This window comes from Symphodus melops (genome assembly GCF_947650265.1).
Source record: "Symphodus melops genome assembly, chromosome: 20".
Taxonomy (NCBI): Eukaryota; Metazoa; Chordata; class Actinopteri; order Labriformes; family Labridae; genus Symphodus; species Symphodus melops.
Genome location: NC_136710.1, coordinates 14,840,950 through 14,857,884, shown reverse-complemented (window position 1 = coordinate 14,857,884; position 16,935 = coordinate 14,840,950). Strand labels below are relative to the sequence as shown.

At 39.6% G+C, this 16,935-nt stretch overlaps 1 protein-coding gene across 6 annotated transcripts in view; it reads left to right on the top strand.

Annotated features, from left to right (window-relative positions):
* Positions 1-16,935, top strand: part of kdm6ba (lysine (K)-specific demethylase 6B, a) — a 93,399-nt gene that overhangs the window by 29,418 nt on the left and 47,046 nt on the right. For 3 of the 6 annotated variants that reach the window (XM_079371389.1, XM_079371385.1, XM_079371387.1), the window contains exon 4: positions 7,662-7,723. The exons of 1 other annotated variant lie outside the window; for it this stretch is intronic. The gene's annotated coding sequence lies outside the window, so the exon portion shown is untranslated. Of the gene's footprint in view, positions 1-414; positions 513-7,661; positions 7,724-11,309; positions 11,328-16,935 lie in introns of those variants that run through there. 2 more of the 6 variants (XM_079371390.1, XM_079371386.1) reach the window with 2 other exon arrangements.

Sequence of the window (16,935 nt, the reverse complement as noted above, 5' to 3'; positions counted from 1 at the left end):
CGCCTCTTTACACACGCACGCATAACGGAGACAAGAGAGGGAACAGCAAAGTGACCATGTTTGTGCAACAACTTAATGGAGCTGTATGCATCATGAACAATGGGAGTGTGAGCAGCTGGTTCAGCCAATTGTTTCATCATTAATCGTAACTATGTTTGACACACACTGCTATTTTTATCCAAGAATCAGACCCCAAAATCAGCTAGATGACTCACAGGTCACTATATCTAGCACAGTCAAACGGAACTATAAAGGATATTCAACAAGATGCACATGGTTTTGCAAAAGTGTCACACACTTGTTGTCTGCCCAAGTAATAAGGATGCTGTATGGCTGCCTCTGTTGCTACTATGTGTGTGTGTGTGTGTGTGTGTGTGTGTGTGAGACGTGTGTGTGCGTGTTGGTGTCATGTACCTTTCAGGCAGACGCTGAACAGCTGCATGCGGTTTACGCTTGTGTTTGTGACAGCAGCTGGCCCCTCTCACTTGCTGTTTCTCCTGTCTGGACTCATGGTGAGCCCTCCTCCCCATCAGCCAGCTATCAAAGCACTGACCAAATGACAAACACACACACAATTCCACATTCACCACACATACTACTTCTTTTGTGTCTCAGTCTAAGAGGAGCCAGATGCGAAGTAGCACATGCACAATGGTTGTGTCGCCCAAACTGGCTTGTGTGTGTGTTTAGTGTCTTTTTACATTTTGTGTGTGTACCAGGGTGTATGTCAGAATAGTGTGCGTGATCATGTGCATTTTAATTTTTTTTCTAATGTGAGATATGGTTCTCCAAGATACAGGACTTGTTTTGTCTAAACCACAAGTCTTTTTTATCTAGGCATGCTGACTCGGCTGATCTGGAGCAGCTAATAGGGTGTGTGTTGCAGATTCGGCAACATTTAAAAGAGTCTGTGTGCTTTGTGGGCTCAGATTCACAGCCAATTCAGCTTAGAAGTCTGTGAACCTAGTATGTGTGTGTACTCCAATACCGTTTAACACAACTCATTACAGTATTTCTTGGCAGAGGTATCCTAGAAAAGTATGTACTGTATACATGGCTGTTCTATAGGAAGACTGAAAGATTGTGTATGTGCCTGTGTGTTTGCGACTATGTATTGACCTTGTCTCTCATTGACAGTTCCCAGCAGGTTGATGAATAAATAAAGGTGTGACGCCTCCCTTACAAGCCTGTCTGCTACTAGCAAGACAGAATGACAGTGTGTGCGCACACACACACACACACACACACACACACACACACACACACACACACACACACACACACACACAGCTATCTCCAGCTCTGTTTACTGAGCCATATTTGCCCGGTGGAATAATGTTGGTTCACTGTGACACTATGACCCAGAATGCTGCCTTTTGTAAGTCTCTAAGTCCCTAATATCCCTGATCTGAGCTTCATCAATCTTGTTAAATGCACAGTATGTAAAATCCAGGGGCTCTCAATCAAAACAATAACAAAAAGATGATGTCGCGGCTAGTGGGGAATCATGGGAGTTCTCTCTGCTTCTCCCTCATTTTAAACTAGGCAAGACAGGGTGTATCTTGGGTCCAATGTAGTAAAAGTAGTTTGTAAGTATTTCTCTTGACTACTTGAATTGGGATCATATTCTTTGCTATTTAATGGAGACAGTGTTCATTTTTTTCTTGCCATCTGTTGCCCTTCTTGTCATGAAACACGCTAAATGATTCTGCCAATTCTCGGGCGACATCAGTCTTTTCAAGCTATTTGAGCCACATCTAGCAGTTAAATCTAACGGCGTCGATTGTGAGGCTGGTGGTTTGTGTTTTTTTGCCTTTCACTGTTTAGTCATTTTTAACTTCACCCGTGTAGGCAGCTATGCCAGCTAAACTAGTTGATGTTGGAAAGCTGCAAGTTTTCTCGATATGTGGATACTTGGCTTGATCATATGCAGTAAATACTCGATATGTCATTTTGCACATTGTGCAACTGTCCTGATGGAATTTTTTTCTCTCCTTGCATTCAATTTTGTAACCCATAGTTCAATAAGGAGAGACAAGTGAATCTAGAAAACTGTTTATTACAATGGATAACATGGAAATTTTACCTGACAGAAGTACACTTGGACTCTATGAGTGTCGACAGAATAAATCCCCTCCCCAAGAAGTCCAGATGCTGCTTGTGGTGAAGCTGATGACTTTATGAGATCGGAAGGGTTAAGAATTGATCGATCATGATTCTTTAAAGACGGGCAATGATGGGGAGGTTGAAGGGCACACAAAATGTCAGCATGTAAGAACTAAGGCAGAGAATGAAAAATATTTAAAAGGCCAGAAGAACAACAATAGGCTGAAAATTAGGGAGGAAAGCCATGCAATTGTGTAGATAAGTACCACTGAAGAGACAGCTGATTATCCATTGACAGCCCCAGAAAATGACATCTTGAGAATGGAAAAGGGAGTGAGCATGCTAAAAGGGATGAATAAGAGAAGGCATTTACATAGTCTTCCTGACTGAACTTACGATAGAGCATCTTTAGAAGATTTTTTCAAATCTTGCATTATGTCACAGCATGATAAACATTGAGTGTTTCCCTGAGGTTTACAGCCTTGGTGGGGATGCAGACGTGCGACCATGTAGAGAGAGTGTAAATAAAACATGAGGCTATTTAGTCTGTTTGATAAAAGGAAAAGGTATGTCTGTTATAGGAAAGAAACAAATTCATTTATCTTTTATAAGATTAACTTGACCTCCTTAGCACATTTGTCAGTATTTGTCCCTGCATCCCCCTCCATCCAAAAAGTTGTTTTGCTTATTGAAAATCAATTTGATAATTTGGCCTTGAGTACACCAATACAAAGTCAATGTCAGACCATCAGACCTCTATATTGCAACAAAGCAGAAAGAGAGAGTTGAAGTTTACAAATGATTGCTGAAAGAAAGAAATGTAAGCATGCACATTTTGAACCCAAATGTGTGATTTTCCTCTTCAGCTGATTTAGTTTTTATGCGTCATTTGGTCATCTCTTTAAAACAAGTTTTATGTAGCCTGTTATTTAATTAGTACAATTAAAAGTATAAGTTGCTCAACAGCATCACCTTCCATATATCTGTATGATCTAATAACATGCCATAATAAATGACAAAATTGATAGATTTATTTTGTCTGCAGTAAATAGGCTCTTTCCTTGTCTCAACTGAGTGTTAACTTGAATATTTACATTTTATACTAAATCTAATTGATCTATGAATTCTGAAGGAGTGATTGAGGAGCAGATGTTTTTTTTTTGAGCAAGATCAAAGAGAAAAACATCCAATCCAGCAAGACATCGCGACAACAAGAGGGAGCAGATAGACGGAGAGACAAAGAGAGGCAAGCTGACTGGGAGATGAGAACATATAGGAGAGGGAGGAGGAAGAGTGAAAAGAGAACTAATTAAAAAAAAAGTAGAGTTTTAGTTGTTGGTGTTGATTCCACAAGGAGAAATAATCCCAGGTGTGTCAGATGAGGGGTAACAAAAAAGATGAGTGAAGGAAACTAGGTCCTCATACACCATATGTTCTCCATCTTCCCCTATGTTTTCGTCTCTGTCATTTTCTTTTCTTTTTTTTTTCAGGCTTTGCTCACTGACATACAGTAAGTCTGTCCTGGATGGATTTCATTCTTTTGGCACATTTTCTGGATCTTTCTGTCGGCTATTGAAGTATACTACTGGTTTCGTTAGGTGACATGGCTCCGAGTTAATGATTTTGAGAAGAATGGGTTGTGAAGTTGTTTGCATGTATTTTTGTCTACATGAAAGGCTCCTAGCTTCAATGATATGTACTCACAATCCAAGGTGTGTTTGTTGGGTATTTCTATCAGCTGCTTCAAGTAGACTGATTTTCTTCTTGTGTTTTCTTTGTTCACATAGTTCATTATCTGAGATTAAATGTATCTGTATGTGTGAGATGCATGGGCTGAATCTCACAGGCAGGAGTGCTAAATAAAGGCAAAGCAATTTGTTTTTTATGTAATGTTTTTAAAGATTTAGTCGTCGTCGTCCCCCCCCCCCCCCCCCCCCCCCTTTCTTGACAGTGGTTTGGTCCACAGCAGAAAGTTTCCCAATCGTCATGATATTTAGTCTTAGTTACAATCAGTCAGAAATGAGTCCCGAAATGCTCCAAAAAGCTTCATTTGCACGTTGCAATAGTTACAATTTCTTCTGGGGGACAGTAGACAACCAGCTGGCAATTGATGTAGGCATACAATGCATTAATTATTCAGTTTTGTAGGAATCAGTATTTCCTTCTAATACATTTAATACCATTTTGCTTGCTCTTTCTTGATATTGCATCTTTGGTGTCTCCCACAAGAATAACTAAAACAATTCGATAGTGAAGTGAGATAATCCACCCTCGATGTAATGGACTGTAGATTTGAAGCGCATTAAGTTTGGTCCCACACAACCGGTTGTACCTCCCTTCAGTATAACATAGTATAGTAAGTGTAGTTCAAGTCCAGAAACTGTGTTTTACTGCACACCATGAAACAAAAAGCATAACATGACATGTAATTTTCAAAAAAGTACTAAACTCATTTCCCCCACCCTCAACCCAGCCCCACTCAAACCACCCCACCTCGTTATGAATCTCACCACCCTGTCATGTAATGCAAGCTGCTCCCACTGTACATTCAACTCCCTTGTAAATTAGAGAGCAAGGGGCTAGTTATTGTTTTCTTCCAAACAAAATCATTTAGCAAACAGGAGAGAAGCAGCATCCAGGTGGTGGTTGTGCTTACGACCAGTCGCATGGGTGGAAAATGCTGCTGCTGTGTCACCAAGTTGGAATGCCTGGGGGCTCATGCCCCAGGCCACTCTTTGGTCCCTTTTTTTAAATGTCTGTCTGTTGTGCCTGTGTGAATGTATGTGTGCCCATGTGTGGGCCCTAAGGCTGTTGTCAGGCTGATCACAGGAGCTGTTGTGAGTTAGCCCTGTTGTCTGTGGTACCTTTATGCTCCTGTTCTCTAAAGTAGGAAAAGGAAAGCTGGGAGACAGGGTTAAGAAAAAGGGGGGTTATATCAGAGGAATAGAGTGATTGCATTCCTGTACAAGCACAAAACACATCCAAAGGGAAGCTGCGAGCCCATGAAGATTCCTAGACATTCAAAATATTTGAGGACCCCCCCCCCCCCCACCCACACACACCCACACACTTACACACATCTGCATTGTCCTCCTCTACTCCCTCTTCATGACCCTTAAGGTTTAACACAAATGGATGGTCTGTGGAGGAATTCCACACGGCAAAGATCCAGGGATTATCCAAAAAAGAAAATGGTAGATGATGGAATATTAAGGCATATTCTTGAAATGATTGCATTCAGGCTTTTCAGCTGAATGTTTGACTTCAAGACCATTTTGCAAATTAGTAACAACCAAGATTTAAGAATGTTCAGGATATTTTATGCCATTTAATTTAAATTTTTATTAAAATGACGCTACGGTTTTGGATGGTTGGTCAGAATTGATGAGGAATTTATGTGATAACTCTATTTTTAAGTTGCACTGTAGTTCTGTATCCTGGCAGTTTTTTTAATTAAGAAGGTTATCAGATGAGCTATTGATGAAACCAATGCTTAATCAACACCAGGGGGTATTCCATAAACAAAACAGGCTTGCATTGCCTCGCTTTGTAAACACACCTGTGGTCTAAAAGCCCAAATGAGTTGATGAATGAAAAGACGATGAAATGAGTCACAGAGAGGGGAAAGTAAGAGGTTTTTTTTTTTTTTTCAAAGGCTGAACTTGGGTCGGTTGGCAACCAAGGGTATAGAATCAATATCAGAGCTGTTTCAAATAGTGTTGCAGGCCAACCTGAAACAACTCATCACCCCTAGTTCACACTCACTGCAGGAAGTACTGCGTACATTTACTGCTTGTAACTAAACTGCGAGCTACATACTCGTCCACATCCGTCATGTTCACTGGTTTGTTTGCATTTAATCACTGAATTTCCTCCTCATTTCTCCTCATTTGCTGGAGGAAACAAACTAGCTCACCGCCCAGAAACTTCCTGTCTTTCAAAACAAAAAGAACATCAAAATACAGGCAGAGGACAGGGTCTCTGCAGATGCTGTCACCACCACGACTAGCATGATTACTAGCAGGAATACTGTTTTAAAGTCTCTGTTTTATTCTTCTTTCATTCTCTGTCTATTTAATAAATTCTCTCTCTCTCTCTCTCTCTCTCTCTCTCCCTCTCTCTCTCTCTCTCTCTCTCTCTCCCTCTCTCTCTCTCTCTCTCTCTCTCGCTGTGCAGCAGTTGGTCTCACTATACTGCCTTAATAGTCTTGAACTTAATTGACTAGTGTTGTATCAGCCAATCAGAGACAGGTGAGGGGGGTCTTTGTGGAACACGAATAATAATTGTGTTCAGGCTATTGTTTGTTTGTCAAATTCTTTTGCCCTTTTTTGTTTTCTCACATGTAGTTGAATTTAAAGTATGTTGTTTTGTATATTTAAGTGTTTTACTCATAGTTTATTGATTTTTAAGAAATTGTGTGGCATGAGTTTTATGGGGTTTTTTATATTTATGACATGTGACCTGAACATTGAAACTCACCTCACGGAGCGGTCTTATGGGAGTCTGTTTCTACCTGTCGGACATTCCTTGACAAATGGATAAACTAAGATTGACAGTTTGCTCCGTAGCTCAGCAGGGATTCATATAAGCCACAGTGATGGAACGCAGTCGCATGTCAACAGAGCTAGACATATCAAAATAAGCCTGGTTTCTCTTTAATCCTGCTTCATGGAATACCCCTCAGTGCTCTATACTCTAATTTAACTCGTATTTGCCCTTTCCATCTGTTATTTACTGTTTTTATATTTAATGCTGTAGCTACCTAGTAATGTAACATTTCCAAGATCCCTATGAAATCAAGTTGACCCCTTTGTATAGTGTTCAATTTTATATTACTGGGTGCTATGAAAAAAAAGCTTATCCTGTGTACGACTGTGTTCTTGTAAACAAACGTTTAGGGCTTAGTTCCTCCTGTCCTACTTAACTGGTTGATAAACAAGCTCAAGCTTTTAATTACAATGATGTCTGATATTTCACTGTCTTACATCATGCTTCTATCTTGTTTACATGTTTTGATTGGTCGTATGCTGTTTGTGCGTGTCTGTCACAGTTTCTGTTGACAGAGTGACAGTGGGAGATTGTCTTGTGGTTGTTGTTGTTATTACTATGCACTTTGTGTTTGGGCAGTACATTGGATTTTGTGTTTGTGCGTTTGTTTGTGTTTCTGCAGCATTTTCACATGTACATAGAAAATTACATCAGACACTGAAATCAAACTGTATTTTTTGAAATATTGTCTCTGATTTTAATTCATATTTTCTTGGTTTGTTTCTGTTATCATGTGTAATATTGTTTCACAGCGGTCACTCATTTATAGAAAAATAAAAACCTTTACCATTCCAAATGTTCTAGTTACCTATTTAAATTCTTGATTTGAAGTAATTTCAGATTAGGGATTCATATTTGTTCCAATGTTGATGGATTGATTATAATGGATAAGACATGTTGCCTCTATTATTGAAGTTTGTAGGGACTTTTAAATAAAGCCTGGCATTATTCTCTACAATCTATATTTTAAAGCTCCAAATAATGTTTTGTGACTTTATGGATTTCAGGTGCAGGCAATATCTGGCCCACCCTGTTGTTAGTAAACAGAGACTGTGCTCACCTTTGGCAGGTGAGTGGAACAAGCATTTGTGTGTATTTCTACCATAATAGATTATCGATGCACTTCTGAGTTGGTTGGCCACAGCAGACAGTGGAAATGGGCATGAACTCCCCTGAGGAAACGCGATATTTCCAACACACTCGCGCTAACACACCTACAAAAGCAACAAATAATGGTATAATCTCACTTCATAGACTTTGAAGCACATTTTGCAGACTCACAAACACTCTTGCACAATTAGACACACCACACACCTGCTGGGTCCTTAGAGAAAAGTGTGTTCCATTCTGCTTGGATCTGAAAATAAGAAGAGTGGAGACTAGTAGGAGAGAGAGGAGGAGGGATTAAAGGAGAGGAGGTAGAGAAGGCGGAGGAGGAGAGAAAGGGAGACAGGCAGGGGGAAAGAGGACAAAGAAAGAGACCATCTTAAGAGGAGGAAGAGCAGGGGCAAAGAGTGATTGCCAACTCTACATGCTCCCAGCTCTCTTCTCTTCCCTCCCGCTCTCCTTTGTGAACAGATGGGTGAAGGTATCAGTTTGTGATGAAAGCCAAAACTGAAAACAGGACAGACACATAAAGTACATACTGTACACACCAGCAGTAACACAAACACACACACTTTCACTCCACCAGACAAATGCAATGCTTTGCACCTTTTGTTGCTGCCTGTCTCCACATTCTTCCCTGTAATCTTATATATAATGTGATAGACAGTTCAGACAGCTTCTACAGTCTCATGGAATGGTCTTTACACTAACAGCACATTAAATCTGTATTTAGACTCAGGGATGCTGATGTCTTCGAAAGAGAGACAGACAGGAAGGGAGAGTCTCCAGGCAGATGATTAATCAGATGAAAAGTGGGAAGAAAGAGATGAGACAGGATGAAGAAAAGGAGGGATGAAAGGATGAAAAAAAAGAATGCATCAAACCTGCAAGCCCTGTGGGGTTTAGCTTGCAGAGAGTGGAAGGTAAATGGAGTCATGGTGGAGAATTCAAATGTCTTGATGTCAGTGGGTTCACTGGCAATCTGTGATATTTCCATCATACATCAATTTTTAGTCCTTCTCCAGCCTGACATGATGAGATTTTGTGTTTTAATTTTATATCTACAGCAGTTTACAGCAGTGACTTTTCTGTGTTCAAAAGGTTAGGTTAGGTTTTGCATTCAAAATTCACAGCTTTGAAATAAGGCACAGCGTAAAGTCATTTATACCAACAAACTAATTGTGTCATGCCAGTAGAAAAGAAAGGAATTACTGTTGGACAAAAAGTATATTTTTGAGTAGAAAAGTCTCAGACTTGTTGCAAGGTTCACAAATTGTTAAAAAAATATATTTTGTTTTTGTATTAGTTTCTCAGTTCATGTTAATCAAAGAAGTAGGGGCTGTTGTTGGGGTTTTCGTGGTGAAATATCCACTAAACAGTCAATACTCTTATTTCATGATTGCTTCTTTGTATAGGGATCTGTAAGCTATTATAGTGTACCAGATTTTTCTTCAGGTGTGGTTTAAATGTTGGACCTTTTTTTTTTTTTTAGATTTATTTTTGGCCTTTTGCCTTCATTATAGTGAGAGGAAGGTGGATTGAGACAGAGAGTGGGGAGAGACATGCGCGAAGGGAGCCACAGGCCGGACGCAAATCCTGGCCGCCCGCGCGAGGACTATAGCTTCGCTACATGGGACGCGCGCTGCCGCTGCGCCACCAGCGCCCCATGTTGAACCTTTTTTAAACTAAATTAAGTCATACATAGCACTTGCTGCATGAAAACTTAAAGACTTTTGCAGTTCAATTGAATCAGTATCTTGAGTGAATATTGTCAAAATAATTTTTTAGGACGTTTATCATAAAAACATGAACAGAATTTTCATTACTACACAGGTAGAGTCGTTGTCTCTCAATCAGAGTGTGAGGGTTCGCTCTCCAGCTCCTGCCTCCAGCGTGTCCAATGTGTCCTTGGGCAAGACACATAACCCTGAATTGCTCCCACTGTTTCGTTGGTGATGTATGAATGCATATAAATGGGATTAGTGATTCTGATTGTCTCACTACATCAGTTTGTGAATGGAAGAAATAACTTATGGTATAAAGCACTTTGAATAGTCAGAAGACTAGGAAAGCACTATACAATCTACAAGGAAAAAGTAGAGTCTTTGATATCTGATCAAGGGAGAAAGAAGGAGGCCGTTTCAGAAGATTTAGTGTCTAAATCAGTATCAATTGAACACAGCTGTTCTTCATTTAACATTAACTGGCAATTAATCATACCCCCACCCCCAACTCCTAAGCCCAATTGAACTTGAGTATATCTTTTAAAAGAGAGAGAGAGAGAGAGTGGGAAATTAAGTAAATTATCCACAGTGGCACAAGGAAAGCCTGTTCTAGCTCAGCCTCTTTCTTTACGTTTTCTCTCTCATCTCACTCGCTTTTCCTCTGTGCTCCTTTCAGCCTATTAATCTTGTTTTCTGCCTTTTTCTCTGCTTCCTTCTCCCAATCTGTCTGCAGTACATCCGCAAAGGTGTGTGTGTGTGTGTGTGTGTGTGTGTGTGTGTGTGTGTGTGTGTGTGTGTGTGTGTGTGTGTGTGTGTGTGTGTGTGTGTGTGTGTGTGTGTGTGTGTGTGTGTGTGTGTGTGTGTGTGTGTGTGTGTGTGTGTGTGTGTGTGTGTGTGTGTGTGTGTGTGTGTGATATACACGCACAACAGTGTGTTTCAGATTGACGGTCAGCAATGCTTATGGCACAGGTGTATTTGGTTTGGTTATCGTTTAGAAGAGCAGAGTTTGCGACTCAGTTGGATCAAACATTTTAGTGCAGAAACTTGGAATGGACACAAAATAAAACATAAATTAAACCTGTTTTATTTAATCAGCCCCTTATCAGAAATCAAACAACACACAGCTGCTATGAGTTTTAAGAATCAGTGGATGAAACTGAAATCAATCAACATTTTCATACTATTTCCGTTTTTTTATACAAAGGAGGGAGAAGGACTATTTTCAGTACTCTTGCTTGTTTGTTGTTGTTTGTGCGTGTGTGAGTGAAAGAACTGTCGGAAGATTGAAGATATGCTCAAGGGGAAAGGAGGGATAAAAAAGTAAGGAAGGCATAAAGGGTATTATTGATAACAGGACAAACACTGTGTGCATCTTGTTTCCAGTTTTAAGGGCCTTTTCTCTGATTTGACAAATTAGTGAGAAGTGTAAATATTACATTATATTTAAAGATAAATGTTTGAATTTGAAGTAAACTTTTTGAAAGTATCAGTGTTTTTTGCATTTAGTCATTAATATGGAAACTGGTGAGGAAATGGAGTATGACCAACTGACCAATCCCTGTGAGAAGTGTATTTTGACAGTCTCAATGTCAAAATGGCGTGGGAAGATACTAAGTGTTTTCACAAATGTTGTCAACTCGTATGGATAAAATGTCAGAGCAACCTGTAAATACTGCTGAAATTTTTATCAAGCATATCTTAACACAGGTTATTTCTGTTCGCAGTGTTCAAAGACATACTTTGTGTTCAGAAAACACAGTCTGTCCTGCTGATCCAGTGTGTCTGGCTGCTCTGCCCAGTGCTGCTGGCTCTTATGTAACAGTACTGATTACAACAACAAGGGTAACCTGCAGTGCACTGACACACATTCTTTCTCTCACGGCTTCGCTCAATATTTCACTATCTCTTTATCCTCACTCGCACTTGTTTCCTCTCATCTAAATCTCAGTTATTTCTATATTGTCAATTAAACGCTCTCTCAAACTCTTTGTTTCCCTCTGTCCTTCTCATTATCCATTGCTATTTCCTCTCTATTCGCTCTCTTTATCTGTGTGACTTTGGCTGCATTCCAAAATTCCAAGCTACTGCTCATTCACTCTATGCTTTTTCCTTTCTTTTACACTGTCCTATCTATCAGTTGCTATCTATCTGCCCTTGCCAACTCAGTCTCTCAGTCTCTTTTTCTCTATCTCCGTCTGGGCTCAAGCTCAAATATTACAATAATATTGCATAATAGCTAGAGGCCAAATCATCAAAGCGATGAATCAATACAGCGAGAGAATTATGTAATGTGCCACCATATCAACTGGCCTTCTCTGCACCTCCTCCACTCTCCCTATGGATGTTTCCTTCTCTTCTGTTCGCTCTCTGACTGATACTCAGAAGTGTTCTGTTCTACTGTTCTACTTTCCTTTTTTTGTTTTTTTCCCTAATTTTAATTGTCAAATACTTGACACACTCACCCTATGCAATCTGTACTGTGCACAAGCTACTTTAACCCCTCCCCAAGTAGAATTTCTTTGGCTATTTTGAGTGCTGCCCTGGCACACTTGGAAGAGGTAGGCTTAGGCATGATGTGATGTTTGTGCATGAGCATTAGCAAGAGTAAACAATGTGGACATGATGTATAGCCTAAATCAATTTTTCTCTTGTCAATCACAATAGCACCAAAGGGTTCACATCGGTCTGATGCAGAGGCCAAGTGTTCACTCAAAATATAGGCGGATTGTAATTATTTAGTCAGCTGGTTAAAACCACCACAAATTTATAGTCATGGCATTAGGGATAGTTTTGAGTTGAAGGAACTTTATATGAATTGACATACAAGTTCATTCAGAGGACAATTTCCTGTTATTAAAACTATTATTAGCTGTGAGAGGGTGGTTTTCATTGTGTTTCAAATGACACACTCCTTGACTGACATACTGGCTTCAGGCTGGTTCAAGTTTCAATGAGTAAAAATCTCACTTCTCCTTGAGGGTTTATTGTATGTGGTGCAAAGTCTGTGTAATGTTTTATTTAGCAGATAAGTGAACAGAGCTGGTCACTTTCAAAAGCATTCAAAGCAAGAACATGGGGATGTTGATGACATTCATAACAAGGCATGTAGTGTATTTATCTCATACTCTTAAGTGCTTGATGTACACTATGTTTGTCTTTATTTGTGATTAGATTGCATATGGTATTCATATCTATGCATATTGCTAAGCTGAGCTGGACAATCTCACGTGTTAGAACTAAAGAAAACTACTTCTGACAGAGTTTTGACCAGAATGTTGATTATTGTCTGACGTTTGTGGGAGATAACAGCTTGAGGTTTTGTTCAACGCTGAAGACTAGCGATTTTTGTTGACTTAAAAGTTTAACCCAAAGTAGACCCTCTTTTATGTTTCATCATTTAACTTTAATGTTTGGTCCTGGCCAATTCCTGTTCAACCAGTACTAAACTGGTTTGTCAACATAGTGCTTTTATATTCCTCTATTTCAGAATAATCAAGGCTGCTTTACACTACAAGTAACATTTAGTCAAACGGAATGACAACATCACCCATAGAGACTCCAACATGTGATGCAGCTGCTGGGGATCGAAAACCCTGACCCTCCAGTTGAAAGATGATGGACTCTACCACTCTATCACAGCAGCCTTGAGTTTGGGTTCTGGACTTTGTAACAAGGCCTTAGCACTTTAAATAAAAACTTGAAGACGGGGTCGTCTACTACTGCATACTGTATGTGAGCATAGCTTAAAATACTGTATGTACCGTAATTTCCGGACTATTGAGCGCACCTGGATATAAGCCGCACCGGCTAGCAAATCAGTAAATAAATGTATATGTACATATAGAGGCCACACTTGTTTATAAGCCGCAGGTGTCCACGTTGTAACATGAGCTATTTACACAGAAAGACGTTACACAGAGAAACAAAATTTAAACTTTAACTAAATACGTAGGCTACCGGTAACATCCACAAATACGAAGCTTACTGGAAGTCCTTTATTGAACAGTGCCTGTAACATGGCTGATGAAAAAGATTACCAAAATACGGTAATAAATAACACAAGAAAAAGTCACTGCCAAAGAATTTCTTCATCACTCACTTCCTCACTCTCTTTTTCATTGTCGCTGTCAGTGTCAACTTTACGTGCAGCAGCTCTATTAGCTTCTTTGACAGCCAGGTCGATCGCCTTTAACTTGAAAGCTGCATCATATGCATTTTAAGTGTGTTTTCCATGATGAGGGTGCGTGCATGAAGCGCAAAATGACTGATATTAAGAGTCCATGTGACGAGGATAAAATATTTTTGCGGCAGAAGCTCATTAGCCCCCCCCCCAAAAAAATTCACAAATTAGCTACATCATTGTAAGGGCAGCAAGAGTGTTCAAAGCGTAAGAAAAAAGTAGCAGTTTATAAATTACTGTATAAACTAAATTTATACTGGTAATTTTATACATCCCTCTGCTTTCGCATTCAGAGAACATTAATTAGCATGTTGGATACTTTTCAGATGAAATACCACACTAAGAACATGAAACATCTTTATCGTAATACAATTTATTTAAAGGAGCAGGCAGTATTCGAACTCCGCTGTTTTATTACTCTTCTTCCTCTGAGGTTTTGCTTTGTCGAGTCTGTTTCTGCTTCTGCATTTGCTGTTTACCATAGACTGTAACTGTTTACAAGGAGTTGGCATACAGTGTTGGAAAGTGACAAATTGGGGTGTGCAAATTAGTATGTGTGACTGCCCTTTCCTCCACTCAGACATGTTCGTTGCATGATTGCATGCACCAACCTGACGTCCAAATACGAATACCATTACGGCCAAACTTTCTCGAGTAGTGTCTATGCAATTGGCTAACACACTAAAAACTATCAGTGTTAAAAGAAATTATCTGAATCGGTAACCATCTTAAAATGAAAGATCAGAGTAAATTGTTTTGCAGAGGACTGGAATCAATAAAAACATAATATGAGCTGGTAGATGGCACAATTTTCAAAATTATGAACTCTATTGATGAGGATCCTGCATACTGTGTTCAGGGTCTTTAATCTTGCGAGACTTTGAGTTTGACTTTTAACATCTCAGAGAATAATGTGAGTTTAGCGGGCTTGCAGTTAGCATAACTTAGCTCACAAGGAGGAAGAACTAACATCCAAGATTTCTGCAGCGATTTACAGTTCACTGTCCTAGAAATTAAGTAGACTTAATACAGAGTAATAGAAACTTTCCAAAATTCTGCCCCTCTTTATGCAAAAAATAATTGTATACAATGCCAGACTGAAAATTCTCACCTGTTGAGCTGGCAAATGCAAAACCTGTACTATAGGATGTTAATATTAGCAAGCCATGTGGCCACTTTCTCCGGCTACAACAAGCCAAAGTCACAGTCTGTATAGCTCAATGTATGGCTAGGTTTACAACGTCACAGTATTGTTGTGATTGATGGCTTTTGTGGCATGTACATTTGTACTCTTGAGTCAAGTAACTAGATGACAAATATAACATTTTCACAAGAGAGAAATTATGAATGAAATTTAAGAATAATTGTCTAATGCAGAGCCAGTTTCAAACCAACAATTGCATGAACATCACATGCATTTTAATTGTGACAATCATAGAGAAATGATTAAAGAAAAAAACATGTCTCAAGGTATTTTTAGTGTTTTATTCAATGTAAGTAGGGCCTTAGAACCTCCACAAAGTGAGACGTACAGAGGAGCTTAAATATATGTAGACCTATGGGTAGCACATTGTATTTATTTCCCCCCGTTTTGCTTAAAGATAGGAATAGCAAGGCTGGCACATTCTCTTATATGGAATCTTCTCAGTTTTGACCTCGGTGTTTGTGTCGGAGCCTCCTCTGTTACCTTCCGAGCCTGGTCATGCAACTTTTAGGGCCCTAGTAACGTTGCTGCTTTATGTTAGGATGGGGGGGGGGGGGGGGGGGGGGGGGGGGGGGGGTAGTCTATAGGAGTCAGCAAGTGTAGAAAGAGTGCCTATATTTCCTCTAGCCTGGTCAGAGAGTGCAGCAGCTCCATGCTGTATTTTCCATACCGTCACCCCCCTAACCACCCCCTCGCTTGCTCTCTCCAAGCTTTCCAACTGTGCTCTTTCTCTGCACTATGGAATTCCATCTTCCTGCACGTGGCAGCACTCAAGAAGGCATTGTGATGTGTGTCTGTGTGTCTGTGTGTTAGAGTCTGGGTGTGTAACATTTTTCATGAAGAAAAGGAGTAGACAAGTAGCTTGCCTTTTTGTGTGTGCTTGTGTTGTATGTCGTGCATCAGTGTGACTGTCTGTGGAACAAGTGGGTTGTTTTTATTCCACTATTGCAGTCTCAACGCTTTGTGAAGTCCAAGCATAGTTTTCTGTGCCCAGAGTTAATAATTTGGAAAATGCAATTAAGATTACTTGTAAGGAAATGTTTTTTTCTGTTTCTTTATTTTTGGATTATGAATGTGCACACAAAATTATATTGATCTGAATTGTTATTCCTTTGTGTCATCAAACAATTTTGCAAGTCAGCAACAAAATAATAATACTTTAAAAAGGAAAGAAATCCAGGGAAGCATTTATCAGTGATCTAACCGACCCACTTCTGGGTTTAACTTTGAGTAACTGTTGTTGTTTACCTTTTCAGGTTCAAATAGAGTGGTGTATCTTACCTGGCCTTGTACAACTCATCTAATGAACGAGCTATGACTTGTAGAATCCTGATCACGTTTCTATCACAATAGATGTCATAATGAATATGTGAAACAAGAAAAATAACACCTCAGTTGTAATTAACTTTAATAACTAAGGTTCTAAGATGTCGGGGGTAAAGTTAACTTAACCACTCTACCAAAAGGGAATGGCAGCATCTCATAGTATAATTACATTATTTAAATTAGAAACGTATATTCAATCAGTTAAAACAATGTAAATGAAATTAATAGAAGACCAAAAGCATAAAAGTAGTGACCAAAACTTTAAGCGGTTATGTTTCCCAGTCCAGATAATGAACCTATGCCATTGTTCTCACCATGCCACAGGAAGGCTGGTTTTAATACTAAACCCTTATGGCTGCCTTCTCACATCCGTTGGTGCAAAGATGTTGTTAAAAAAATGTGTGACATCACATGCTGCCAACTTTTATAAACCCAATCGAATGTTATCTGCTTCAATTTGTTTGGGGCTTTTTTAATCATCAGTATGTGTACTGTAAGTCAAAGCCTGTCTCAATCAAGCTAACATCACACTAATGAAGAAGAGAAATGGAGGTAGAGAGTGAACACACTGGCTCCTTCTGCTCTCCAATCCCATCTGTTTGACACACAGAGGTAGGGAGGGGAATGATGGAAGGAGGGGGAGGAGAGGGAGAGCTAGTAGACGAATGAGATCGAGGCCAGATCAGTCTGAGGGAGGGGTGTGTGTGTGTGTGTGTGTGTGTGTGTGTGTGTGTGTGTTT